The 15,222-nt window shown below is 33.3% G+C and overlaps 1 long non-coding RNA gene across 2 annotated transcripts; it reads left to right on the plus strand.

Moving 5' to 3' along the window:
* Positions 1–1,274: 1,274 nt before the first annotated feature.
* LOC101749205 lies at positions 1,275–14,989 on the plus strand. Of its 2 annotated transcripts, XR_003073386.3 has the most exons (6): positions 1,275–1,340; positions 2,167–2,313; positions 3,547–3,690; positions 7,081–7,281; positions 12,255–12,397; positions 12,968–14,989. It is a non-coding gene; the product is annotated as an uncharacterized LOC101749205 (long non-coding RNA). The 2 variants fall into 2 exon arrangements; XR_006932277.1 differs by lacking the exon at positions 7,081–7,281.
* The last annotated feature ends 233 nt before the right edge of the window (positions 14,990–15,222 follow it).

Raw genomic sequence — 15,222 nt, forward strand, 5'->3', positions numbered from 1 at the left:
CACAGAAACTCATTTAAACAAAGCAGTTTTGTTAAGTAATTTGATCAAACATATGAGACCTGGAGGCAAGCAGGTAATTTAGAGTACAGACATTAAACATCTTCTATCTTATTAAAATCTTCCTCTACCCGTTTTTGAGATTCCATTATTTACTTTTATTAAATAAGAGTTCTTTTAGTATTTCAGGGTTCTTACCAGCATATTAGCCAAACAAGTTAACTGTTAGAGCATGTTTTCAATCTAGGAGATGTCAAAAACAAACAAACAAACACATCTTATTCCTTCGTGATTTATGGATATCAGTCACACTACAGGTTTTGTTTTTCTGCACCATATCCTACTCAAACAAACTGAACACACAGCTATTCCACATTATTCATTGGTTATGTTTACACAGCCAACTGGTTTCTACCACTATATATACACAGAAGAAAAGCATCTTTATTTTACTCTTATCGGAGGAAAATCAGATCCTATTATGGTTTAAGTCGACAGACAGCTAAACACCACACAGCCTTTCACCCACTTTCTCCAGTGGGATGAGGGAAAAAATTGAAAACAAAATATCACTTGAGGGTTGAGATAATAGCTATTTACTACAAGGAAAATAAAAACAAAAATGAGATGACAAATGTGCATACGTACACATGCAACACAATTATTTGCCACCTGTCGAACAACTAACAACACAACTGTTAGCTGCCAGTCATCTGACTAGTAAAACAACTTCCCATCCCCCCCAGAGAGTAGCTAGGCTCTAGCCCATTCCCCACAGCTTTATAGACTTCCACGTGATGTGAGTTGGTATCAGATAACCCCTTCTAATTCAGCTGTCCTGGTTCTCCCCTACCTCCTACTGCCTTGACATAATGGGGGCAGCTCCTCTCCACTGAGTGGCCTGGGCTGGCACCCAGACGTGCACTCATTGCTCTGTAACAGCCAAAATATTGATGTACTGATAATGCTGTCTCAGTTGAAGTTGAGTCAAGATCCCAAAATCTTTAGCTCGTCTCTTAACCTTTAGTTGACTGTGGGATACCAGCTGGAAATAAGGCCTAGGATTAAACCCTCAGAAATTCCTACCTGAAAATTTTTTCAAGCTGCTATAGCAACAAATAGCACAGTGCTTCCTTTTAGGATGATATTGCTGCAAATAAGCAGCAGATTGTATTTGGTAGTTCGCTGTTAGGCAGCATCAGTTGGCTGAATAGTTTGTGCAGCTGTTTTCAGAACAGCATCAGCAGTTATCCTACCCAGCTGCACAAGAAGGGAGTGAGAACAACTTAAATCAGCTGTTGCTGGAGGATCTTAGATATGGTTCACTTGATGGATCACCACTGGTAGGTTCATAACATAATTTTCAATGTGTCTTCTGTAATCTTTGTCTAAAGCTGTTTAGGAAAAAGGGCAAAAATAACTATTAATACAAAAAGAATAATTATGTTTAATAAACATATTTACTGTTTTCTATCAGTGCAGTCTTTGTGGTTAACTTAGCATATGAGAAAGATTTATAGGTATATAAGTACTAGTAGCTAGCCTTTTACACAAAAGAGAGGTTACAGAAAATATATGTTAATTAGAGAGGAAAAAAAAATGAGTACATGCTTTTTGTTTGCTTGTTTGTTTTTTGTTGCTTTCATTTATTCTGTTTTTCTGGTTAAGGTTTGCTTAACCAGGTAACCGAAGCTGTACCAGATAACTTAATAGCTGAAATAATAGCAAAGTAATGGCAATAAACTAAAATATTCCATACTAGGCTTAAGGGAGATCATATATATCTAAATTATGTCTTGATGTTATCAGATGTGGAAACAGAGCTACAGATTACAAATATTGAAGAAAATAAGATTATGGAAATAATCTTTCACAGATTTGTGCATTTACTATTCCTGTAGAAGCTATTAAAACAAAGATGTAAATGTTAGCCAAATAAGAAACCTGGAGAAAATCTGTTCTGTTGCATTATTTTATTCCTTAATGGAAGATTTTTTTTTCTGTGTTAAATAATAAAAGACTAAATCAGTTTTCCAGTTGTCTTTATTTCTGTAAAACATTTACTTTAGTGAAAGAGATAAATGGTCTAGAAAGACAATAAATCAGTTTCTCCCATAAAAACATCAGTCTCTTGCTTTTTTTTTTTTTTTTTTTTTTCTTCCTTCCTAGGAACTGAATGTTCTACTCTTAGGCATTTTTTAGAAATGACTCCAGTGTCCTCTGTCCTGAAGAGCACTGATTTCATCACTCCAAGGCCAAATAAGGCACATTTACTTTTTAAATGCTTATCCTTCTGTTCCCTGTAGGAATATTTCAGTAAGTATTAAGAACTATGTAATTAACATTACTCATTAATTGTGGGAACAGTCTCCAGACCATAACCCCTGATTTTGATTACAAATCGTTCAGGAGAGCTGTATAATACTCTAGTATTTTGAACTTAAGAAATAACATTTTTTAATATATGCCACAAGACTATCAGAATTTTCAAGAAATCTTAGAAAGAATACTTCTCTCATACTTATTCATTAGCATTGAAAATCATTTCCTTGGCACTCATTATATATGTATAAATTGTATGGGAACTGCTGAATCATGGCCTGAATCTCTGATTGACCACCTGAGGCAAGCGCTGAGTCAGCTGCAGGGGCACAGGTGAGCGCAATTTCACCTGAGTGACCTCCTAGACCCCGTTTAAGGGCTGACTCCCAAGAAGGAAGGATCTCTATCAGGAGATCACTCCTCTTGGAGCCTTTCTGTGAGCCCAGAACATGGGTAAGATCTTTATTTTGTTATTCCTTTGTATCGTGATAATCTTCCTAGTCCAATACCTGTTTGCCATACTATATATATATATATTATATGTATATAAATTTATTATATATATATAAGCTACTTATGAAAAAGTATATGGAAATAATATATATAATATAAATATATAATATTATGTATAAAACATATATTTTTTTCATAAGTAACTTACTACTTTTTCTGCCAAGACTGCTGCTTTTCAAGAAAGATGGGCTTCAGGACCTGCAACTGCATTGCGTGTATATGTAGTGTCTTCTCTGAAGTACAGTTCTATTCTATAGAGTGTAGTTCTGAGGAAAAAAAAAAAAAAAAAAACACAAAATCTTCAAACACTGTTGTTACAACAACATTAACAGCAGCATATTACAGATTATATGAATGGTACTGCATTAACACGATAACAAAATTAAAAAAAAAAGTTTTACACATTTTATTATATATATCTATATTAATTGTACTTTATTATGTCAAAGTCAGTATACAATTTTATACAGTTTGGCTACTTATTTAGAAGAAATAAAAATGATTGAATGACTAAGGTGACAAAGAATCCAGACGTTCTTATTGGCTTAAGTGCTTGAAAGTACACCTCTAATGGAATTTGGTTTTCACTCTTTTTGTTACTATTCACATTTCCTAAGACAAAAAAATAAACTTTGATCTTCTGGACCAATGTACTGCTGTTCTCTTTGGCTATTTCACTTTGTCCAAGTTAATTTTAAATTTATTTTCTTCTAGATCAAAGGTTTTTCTGGCTCTGATATGAAACAATTTATTCCTTGACGGCAAAGAGTATATTCAAGAGTCATTTGTATTTAGAAGACTTAATACAAAAATGACACAACAAAGTTTTGTGTTCATACCAGTTCTGATAGAGGAAAAGTAAGTATGTGTACCATGGGGAGGAAATAATAATAATAAAAAAATCTACTGTACAATTTGCTCTTTCTTGGGCAGTAAATTCCACCACTTTAGAAAGTTTAGAGACTTTGTTGTCTCAGTAAGATGTGCACTAATGCTTCTAAGAGCTCCTTAAGCTAAACGTAATAATCAAAAAGTTGTAAACATGAGAAAATCTATTTTTCTTTTAATTATTATAAGTAACAGATGAAAAATTGTGTATACAAAAAGTTTTCTCTGGTAATTATAATTGATTATAGCTACATTTTTACACAATTTCATGGCCCTGTTTCTTCTTGACTGCTACCTTATTAATATTTAAAATTGAATTTCAGGGTTTTCACAGATCAGTCTGGGCTACCAGGCTGGGTAATTTTCTACAAAAAATACATCAATAACTTTTGGGAATCGAACTAAAAGAAAGCCACGGATACTGACTGTTCAGAACTTTTTTTGTTGAGCATCTTTTTTTTTTTTTTTTTTTCCTGATAGCTGATGGGAAACAGAAAAAAATAATGGTGCTACTTCAGCTTGCTAAAAATCAAAGATAACAAGCAATAAATAAATAAATTAGGAATAAATCTTAAGAGTATAAATATTTTGAATGAGCGTTCAGCTGAGCATTGACCAACTCACTCAGGTCCCTTTCCTCTTCGTAGTCATCCAGTCAATCTGCCCCAAGCCCAGAGCATTACATGAGGTTATTGTGGCCAAACTGCAGGTCCCGGCACTCAGCCTTGTTGAACGTCATTCTGTTCACCTCAGCCCAGTGATCCAGCTTATCTACATCCCTCTGCAGGGCCTCCCTAACCTCAGGCAGATTGACACCACCTTCCAACTTGGTGTCATCTGCAAACTTACTGGGGGTACACTCAATCCCCTCATCTAGGTCATCAGTGAAGATGTTAAACAAGATGGGCACCAGTAACAACCCCTGGGGGACACCACCTGTACTGGGTTGCATGCTGAACTTAACTCCATTAATCACTACATGTTGGGCACGGCCCTCTAGCCAGTTACTTAACCAAAGACGTGTATACCTGACCAGGCCATGGGCAACCAGTTTCACCAGGAGAATACTGTCAGAGATTGTGTCAACATCAACATCCTTTCCCTAGTCTACCAGTTGGGTCACCCAGTTGTAGAAGGAGATGAGGTTGGTCAAGCATGACCTGCCTTTCACGAACCTGTGCTGGCTAAGCCTGGACGCCACGCACGTGCCGTGTGATCTCACCCAAGATGATTTGCTTCATAATTTTCCCTTGTACTGAGGTCAGGCTAACAGGCCTGTAGTTCCCTGGATCCTCCTTATGGCCCTTCTTGTAGGTGGGAGTCACATTGGCAAGCCTCCAATCCTCTGGGACCTTTCCAGATAACCAGGAGTGCTGGTAGATGGCAGAAATGGAGATGGCGGCTCAGCAATCACCCCCTGCCAGCTCCCTCGGCACCCTAGGGTGGAGCCTGAATAGAATCATAGAGTCGTACCACATGCTCTGAAGAAAACAATTCTAGTTCAGCTGAAACTGAGACACTAAGAAACTAGATAACTGTATTGCCACTGGGGCTACTCATAAATAATTCCTCAGACAAGTTAGATACCCCATTAAGATACAGTAAAAAACACATTACAAACATATTGCAAGAATGCCTTGTTTATGTTCTGGATCAATATTTTACTCAAAATACTCTAGGAAAAAAAATGGATGTTCTTCTAATGTATTTTTTTTTTTTACCTCCTTTTACAAGGAACTGTGGCTTAGATATTTACACTGCCAGTTCTCTCTAAATAACTTGTGAATCTATTATACAACTTCAGATAAAGCTGACAGAAAAGGGATGATATTTTAAAGGTTGCATGGCGAGTGCAGATACTAATCATCATATGATTATTTAATGTTAATCTCACTACATGTAGTTAAGCATCAGCCCAGGGCATACTAATTCTTGTACAACTCAAAGATTTCTGAGAAGTGAGTTGTTATGCTGAGGAAGAGTTTGTAATGAGAATGAAAAGAGAAAAAAATTCACAGTATTTGGAAGAGAACGGATGTTATGAACTAAATGAAATACGACAGAAAGAAATAGAAAGTGTTCTATGCTTTAATTTTTTCTCCTTATTAAATAAAACATTTATTTGTTGTTGTTGCTTTCTCCAGTTATAATTTTGTGTAATTTAATATGACAGAAAGAACATGATTGACAATCTTGATAATCAAAGTCATTAATAAAATATGCACAAAACTGAGGCTGTCCTAGTTTCAACTTTCCTCCTACCAATGCATTTAAAATATGATCTGAAGAAACATGGCAGGAGGTGAGGTGTCAGTTTGTGCTTTGGTTCTGTGGAAATTTGTTTCTGTGCTATGATTACACAGATTGGGTAATGTTACTCTTGATAATAGGTTTTTATCATACACACTTTGCCATCAGAAACTGAAATGAAAGCAGTATCTCCTTTTTTCATAAGCAAATCTGGAGAATGTTTGCTAACCAATGGTGTATTTGACATGCACATGACCTATAGCTAGTTGTAGTCTTTTATCATTTCAACCATGTTATTCTTGCTGAGGGTCCTTTTCAGAACCTATTATATTCGCTAGTGATTTAGTAATTTTTTTTCATCAAGATTCAAAAAAGCTGAAAGCTGTTTGATTTTTAAAATGTGAATTTTGAAATGCTGAAGTTAAACTTTATTAGAAATGAAAATGAAATGTGCTTATAGTCACAGAATCAGAAGATGTTTTTTTTTTTTTTTAATAATATATGGAGGATTCATTTTGTTCTTTCATTACACTAGAGAGTGTAAAGTAACTGAGAGCAAAACAAACAAAAAAACCCTCAAGCTGTAATGAGTATAAAGCTGAAAATTTCTTTCCATTTAATGCAAAAATGTTTTCTGTGGAATCGTAACGTATTTTGAAACAAATGAGAAGCAACAGATGTAAAGAACCAAGACCATATTGCTTACTTCTAGTAAATGTATATTAACAGTCAGGCTAAAACACTGGGGATCTCAATGTTTTATGTCCTGAATTTCTGCATTAAAATAAATAAATAAATAAATTTAAAAAACAGATAAACTGTAAAGTTTCTATTCACAACTGAATAATATAGATGTTCTATTATTCAGTGAATGTATTTCTCAGATGTGATACCTAAATACTAAAATATGGAGCACAATGCAATCTCTAAAGTATTGTGTATTATGAAAAAACATTTATAATATTGCTCATAAAATAAAATAATGCATGATTATGTGTATTATTTATATATGTAACTTTCACATATATAATCAAATTCTGTAATATTTTTGCTTTAAAATATTTACTTTTCTTTTCTTTTTTTTTTCTTTTTCTCTCCTCATTTAACAAGCGATTAAATAAATTCCTAGTACAAGCGATTTTCATTCAGTTGAGGCTCCGGAGAAGTAGGAGCTGCTTGCCATGTATGAACTAATCTATAACTAGAAGCCTGAGGAGAATCAACTCAATGCCTCCAGTGACTGCTCTTTCTGCGTCAGGTGGCAACACTGTCACTAAATTAGAAGGAAGAAGCTCCAAGAAATCCAGCTGAGTATGTGTGGAGAATATCTGTGCACTTTTGGCACCACCACCACCAATAATTTTTCTTTTCTTTTCCCATTGTCTAGATTCTTTCAGCTCATTACAGCCACATAAGATGTAGAGCCAGTCATATATGAAACTCATGGTCTCATGGTGTTAATCTGTCCCACAGACAGATGTCCAAAAAAGAAAGAAGAGGGCACAAAAATGAATAAATAAATAAATAGATAGATAAATAGATAGATAGATTCTGGAGGATGGTATGAACAAGTTGTAGATTTTAACTTGTAGGTATTTATATTTCTTAATGACTCAAACTTCAATTTCTTTCAACTTAAAAGTTTTAAAATCTAATAACATATATATACACATACATATATTTGTCTGACAATGCTGGAGAATTTTAAATTTGAAAGTATTATTACGATAGTCTGAAAAACAGCCATACTTTAGAGGGTTTTTTTGGACTGTTTCAGTTAAGAAAAGTAGTCAATGATGGGGTCATGCATTTATTTGACACAGCCATTTTCATTCACTAAAAATAAAGAAAGTGCTGTTTCTCTGAGAACAGGAATAAACAAATTACAGGAGACAAGTTCTGTGCTCAAATCCTCAAGGGCTGTTCAGACAGGAGCTGACCTAAGCCTTCCCTTTGGGTTCCTTTCAGGACAACATGTATTTTGCTTTCCACTAGCTGTGTTCATACTGTCTAGTTGACATGAAAAGCTTCATGAGATTTTCTTCAAAAGTACATATTAGTATAATCATAAGTGAGGTATAAAGACTAAATAAGCAGAAACCTTTTTCTATACTTCTATTCTTTCTGAATGTTGTTCCTTGAATACTGAACAGAACTGCTATTTTTAGGCTTGTAAACACTCAGCTGCATGTTATCTTATAGCTTCCTGATCACTTACTGACAGCTTTTGATTTACTTTACGGCTTTTTTTTTTTTATTTTATTTTATGGAGTTTTATTTGTGCAAAAATAACAATAATAATAAAAATAAAAAATAAAAAAGAACATAAGTAAAGACATAAAACACAAATGAGCAAGCAGCACTCTTCAGTTTGCACATACTGTAACCTAAAATGTAGTGACAACAATAAGCAATACATTGTCAAAGTAGGTTTTTTTTTTTTTTTTTAATCCCATTCCAGGGTGCACAAATGGGACATCCTATTTAGTAATGGTGCATTAGCTCTCTTCATAACAATAAACACAAAGTGGGGCTCAGGACACAAAATCTTTTAATCACATTGGATAGCTCTAGAAGATAAGGAATAAATGAACAAAACAAAAAATACAACAAACACATCCATTCTGATAACTTTTTTTTTTTTTTTTTTTTTTTTTGAGCTATTCTGTAAACAATGATCTGTGCCAGATGTGCGACAGCAACAGTATCTCCCTCCATTCACTTATGCGGGGAAATAAGCTGTCATTTGTCTCCTTTGTGGCTGAATACTGAAGCTGCCTTACTCTTTATTCAGCAAATTACATTCTTTAACATCCCAGTGCGAAGTCCTACTGAAAAAAAAAAAAAAAAAAAAAAAAAAAAGGGCATAAAGAAGAAAGTTATTATCACAAAATGAAATTGGAAACAATGCCTACTCTTCATGAAATGTTCTGTCATAATGAATTCTCTTTGTCAGAAAAATCAGGAATTCGCACAATGGGCAGATATCAGTACATGAGAACTCTCTATTGGTGTATTAATCATTATTTAGACTGCTTCTAATATGATATATGAATGCAATCAATCGCATACATTTTGTCTCAATATATTCTTCAGCCTCGTGAGTTGAAGGTAAAGCCTTTTATGCAAACCATTAATGTAAATGGTTTTCATAATTTGGAACACTTATCCCTTGTACCAGTGTAAGCCTTGGGCCACAAAAGTGATTTCATATATATATATTTTTAATTACTTCTTCCATTCACAGCATTAGGCGATACTTCAGAAAAAAATACATATATTTTAAGAAACACAAGCTTTTCCCATCCATTGCACTGAAAAAAATTACAAGGACACCTTACTAAATGTATGTGCTACCAAAGTACTCAATGGAAGTACATTCATGTTAAAAAAATTGACTTATTATGTGCACAGGATAGCTCAACACTAACTGCAGCATTTATTGTAATTTCAGAGGCACATAAGTTTTAAGTGAAATTTGAAATGAAAACCTTGTGAAATTACTCATTTTTCTAATTCTTTCAGCACCAACTTTATGATGTCTAGTACAAATACCATATTAGACCATAGCAGTAAGTGTGCAAGCTAGCAAGGAAAAATGTATCCTACATTAGTCCTACTGGGACATGACTAGTCAACTATTTCTCTACTTTCTTTTTTATCTTCTGAATTGATATTAATATACAACAATATTTATTAATTTAGAATATATATATACAATTCATATGTATATTTATATTTTATAGAAATGATTACAATTCACCCTATATTTTATTTGTCAGAACAAAGAGGCTAGCTAGCTAAGAAAAACAAATCAGAAATAAAAATAAAAGGAAAACTACAGTGAAACACTGAGACAAGAACAAACCTGCTACCACAAATTAAAATTATAAAAAGTGAGTAATGAAGGTTTCCCATCTGAAACCTAATCAATTTGCCTTCAGACAATCAAGGGGTGCCTGTAGCTTGGGGAATTCATATTCAGAATAAAAATACAGGCATTTGTAAAGTGTACAAGTTAAAGCTGTCTTTGCCTGAATGAAATAATGGAGATAGTATTTTAAACAAAGTTACCATAAAAATTCGTATCATGAGCAAAATTACCAACTTCAACTATTTTCATAGCTTGTGAAGGGATATTTTTTTCTATAGTATTTATTATTCTGGCATAATATCAAGATACTGTGAAGGATGGGATTAATCTGAGTTTATCAGAAGAGGCCTCTTTAATAGCCAAACAGGCACTGATGTGTCCAGTAATCTATCTAGAACTAGGGCAGCAGGACAATAACTACTTGTTCAACAGCCATATTTATCTTCAAAGATTGTAGCAATTAACTTAAATGTAAATGTCCAAATTCTTCACGCTTCAAGTTAACAGACAGGAATTTCTCTTGGAAGGATTCAGTTTTCATAAGTGACCAGGGACAGTTTTGAACACATAAGTGTGCATATTTGTAAATCCTTCATTTATTCCTACCCATTGTTCTGCAGTCAATTCTGCTTTCTCACATAAATTGCATATATCAAAATGTCTCATAAATGATATTCAGATAGTATCATCTGTGAGATTCTGGAAGAATCATTAAAATTGGAGTCTCCAGGGTCTCATTTAGACCTTAATATAATGAAAAGTAATCTTCATTTCTAGATCCTCATGCTCTGATAATTCCAGAAATATGCTGTGTCCAAGTTGTTTGTTTCTTGAACAGTAGTATTCCAGAATGTTTCATAATATCATCTTGAATAATTATGCAAATATTTTACCATCTGTATCAGTAATACTTCAACTAACATTATCTTGAAACTCTTTCATCATTACTGTTTAGGGTTGTTGGCATATAGTCATTCAAAAATGAACTAAAATGAACTTTTCTCTTACTCTGAAATTTAAAATCATTTCTTTCCAGTTTTCCATTCTGCATTTCCAAAGTAAATTAACTAATAAATGCCAGACTTGGTTACATCTTGTTCTTGTTGGAATAAAAATAAATAAATAAAATAAACTCAATGTACTCAAATAATGCAGAACTAATTGTGTTATATATGACATTATTTTATATAATTATATTCTCTTCTTAGATTACACCGTTCTCCAAACACTAGCTTAGCACTGCTTTTATTTCTTTGAGAGATATACTTTTCATTTTTGTCTGTTGTAAAGTAACTTTACTAAAATAAGTTTGATACTGTTGCACCCAGTATTTATAAATAAGTAGTCAGCAAAACCTGTAGCTGTAGATACACACATTTCTTCTAATGAATCCTTATTCTTGTAGACTATTCAATAATCTTTGAACAACGGCATGTTTGTGACTAAGCTATACTAATAAAACATCAAATATCTTATCAAGATAACTGAGCTTGTTGAGGAAAACCACAAGCCAGTAGCAGAAGACCTAAAAAATAGAAGCAATAGATTATAAAAGAAGCCCTGAAAATAAAAACATGGCATTTGCACCAGTCACTAAAGAGATGACATCTCATTAATTAGATAAAACCAGTTCTAAAGGTAATCAGTGAAGAAAGAGCAAGTGGACACAGGTAACAAATATGCAAGAATATTCAAGCTCATTCCAGGTAGGGGAGAAATCATTGATACAGTAACCACCATTTTATTTACTCTAGTGGAAAAGATTGGTGATTTTCCAGGATATTTTCCTTTTTTCTTGAAAACTAGAAAAATCAGGTGTAGGATGCAGAGGAGGAAAAGAAGAATGTAAATACCATGGGAGAGAGGAGATCAGTACAAAAAAAAAAAAAAAAAAAAAAAAAAAAAGTGTTTCAGTTTTAACTATTATCGTCATTGTCAATTAACGATAACAAGTGGATGATTTCAAATAGTTTTATCAGTATTATTCTGATCAGACTAGTAATATTTATTTGAATAGACTCTCAGGGCTTTAACTGGACCACCACCAATAAGTTCTTGGCTTTGTATATATTCTTTTTAGCGTAGATCACGTAAAAATTACAGCGTTTTGTCTGGTACATTACTTTGAGAATTGGCTGTTAAAAACAGGATGTGACATGGTCTAAATTTTTATTTTCTCTTGCAGTATGCACATAGCATTTAGCTAGATCTTTAACATGAAATGAAAACAAAAACAAAAACAAGTTACTCTTCACCTAAATAAAACATACATAAAAGCATTTAATCAATATTAAAAAGGATGTGGATCTTCCTTTCCCTTCATATTTAGTTTTACATAGGATACATGTCAAAAGAATACTGGAATTTATTCAAACACAAAATGGTTTCTCCTTCATTTTTTTCTTTTCAGAACCCTGGAGTGCATGTCATCAGGCCATGTAGACTTGTACACATTCCACCATTCATGAGGTGGTCTTGAACTTACTCTTTGCTTGCAGTATGAAGGATTTTGCTCCCCCACTCATAACCTAGAGGTTCGAGGACAAAAGAGATGTAAGTCACCTGACTGCCACTGAAGACTGGGGCAAAGAACTGTTTTTAGTACCCTAGCCACCTCTGTGTCCATTTCTCACTTCTCATTTATCAGAGAGGTATATTCTCTTTGTCCTTTCTCTTTTGAGGAACATACCTGCAGAATCCCTTGTTAATTTTCATATCCCTTGCCAAGTTCATTTCTATCTGTGCCTTTGCTTTCTTCTTGTCATCTCTGCATGTCCAGACAGCATCCCTTTATTCTTTCCAGGCCATGTAACCCTGCTTCCACTGCCTGTACATGTTCTTCTTTTTCCTCAATTTGATCAGCACATCCTTGCTTAGCCATGCTGTTTTCTTGCCTCTTCTTCTTGTTATCTTATGTTGGGGGATGGAGAGTTGTTTTGCTTTCAGAAAGGTATCCTTAAAGAGTTTCCAGTTCTGTTCTGTTCCCATGTCCATAAGAACCGATTCCCAGAGGATCTGATCCAATAATTCCTTAAACAACAAGAAATTAATTATCTCAAAATCCTGAGTGTGACACCGTTTACACAGACATTCATTCAATGGGTCTGTTCTTCTTATACCTAGATCCCACTCACCAACCAGGAAGATCAAAGAGAATACAACCTGTATTCCTGATCCCTTCAACATCTTCCCAAGGAATATAAAGACTCTTCTAATATTCTTCAATATCTTTGTTGAAGTCTTCTATGACTCAACTTGAAAGAAGAGGAGTGGAGGGTAGTCCTTGGGTTTTATAACTGAAAACAAATAGATAAATAATTAAGAAAGAAAGAAATTAAAGAGCCAGTAGATGGATGATTAATCTGATAGACGATTAATGAAAAAAACTATCATCTACCCTTTTTTTTACCCAATACTCCAGTACTTGCATGCATTATTTTAATATTATTTTTTACACACAAATCTGGGGTAATGAAGAGATATATGTTGAAATCCATTTGACACTTTTAATGCACCTGAAGAGCAGTTTGTTTACAGTGGGGAGAAATAAGCTGATATATCAGAACTAGTGTTTACTAGTTTGGTCAAGGTGAAACTATTCAGAAGTATATGAGAAAATATTGCAGTGGTAATGAAAGGAGAGACTGAAAGATGGATAATGTAACATAAACTTTAATTCAAAAATATAACTCTGAATTACTTTCAAGGTTTTGAAGCTGCAAATCTAGGTTCTTATTCTCAGTATATTTAGGAAGATTTTAATACATTCATCATCTCAGAAGTGTACAACAGCTACAGACTGTTGGATTCTCATGTCCAGAATTTTCTCAGTGTTAATAGGTTGGTGCCCTTGCCTAGTCAGCTGTGCTGCACTTATATGTGTATGTGCACATCTATGTTTAACTTTTCTGTACGTGGTTTGGTTAAAAAATAACTGCAGCAGAATGACTGAAAAAAGCATTTAAATTTACAAGTCCAAACAAAAGAATAAAAGATGGATATTAACTGCTACAGGAATGATATATGCATTCTTACAAAACTGTACTTTATTACTGATATGGCTTTGCATAGGGCATTAAATAGAACTTTATAGAAATGAGAAATGCAAGTACTTAAAAAGTAAATTAAAAAACCTAAAGAGATTTCTGATTCATCACACTATGTCCTGTTGTGTTTTTTCACTGTTGACAAGCAAGCTGATAACACATTTTCTTTTCTGTTTTTCTGTTTTTTTTTTTCTTTACCCATGTCAAATAAAAATAAAATGGTTCTTCAGATTTTCGAAAAAAAAATACTGTAATTACAGCAGAGGAAAACATCATGTTCTTTCAGCTTTCAATATTTTTTGAAATGATTATCATTCCAAAATGTTGTTTTTTTATGTGTTTAATATTTATTTTCTGTAACAAAGGGCATACTTTATCAGGGACTAATGGAAATGACACTAAAGATTATAAAAAGAAAATCAGATTATTTTCTCAGTATCTGCATGTTGTATTGGAAGTATTAATCATTGAGCAATACAGAAAATTTAGCAAAATTTCTGGCATGAAAGGCTACAAATGGCAATTACCACTGATAATCTCTATAAAGCTTTATTACCAGTATATATATGTGAGCATACAAAAAGATCACAAGAAGGAAACTCAATGCACAGCAGAGAGAGAAGACCAGATGTCAGTTTTAATCACATTAAAACTTATGCAGCCTTCAGAAATGGTAGTAATCTCAATTTCCCTTCTTGCAAAAAGTTCCACTGGATAGCATTTTTATGAGAGTTACTTTCAATTATAGCTTTAGATAGAAATTCTGGGTGTTATAATTTGCCTTTTTGACACATCTGCTCAATTATGAGTTCTTTGTTTGTACTTGATCTCTGCTCTCTAGGTAATAGTTTGTTCTGGTAAATCCTACTGATAATACATGAACAACAAATTAAGTCCTGGATGTAGTAAGTACTACCTTTTTTTTTTTTTTTTTTTTTTTTTTTTCTTCCTTTTTTTTCTTTCTTAATCAATAGATTCTTACATAAATATTATGGTTTTATGAATTTGGTTATTGGTACTCCACATCATAACATCATGTAGTGCACTAGGAGTTAATTCCTTGTTTAAAAAGAAAATAAACAACAAGAATTCTAAAAGATTTTAAAGTTATTTTTGTTTTAATTATTATTTTTATTTTAATAAAACTGTAGTAAAATCTTTCCCAACCCAGTGTTTCACAGTATAGTTACCTCTTACTACATGGAGCGTCACAATTCTTTGGCCTTTTGGTAGTCACTTGATCACAGACTTAAGTTAAATGCTTATGTATCATTCCTGAATTTGCCTTCATGTTATTGTAAAATACATACATATTTGTCTTACAGTATGTAC

This window comes from Gallus gallus, chromosome 1 (genome assembly GCF_016699485.2).
Source record: "Gallus gallus isolate bGalGal1 chromosome 1, bGalGal1.mat.broiler.GRCg7b, whole genome shotgun sequence".
Lineage (NCBI taxonomy): Eukaryota > Metazoa > Chordata > Aves > Galliformes > Phasianidae > Gallus > Gallus gallus.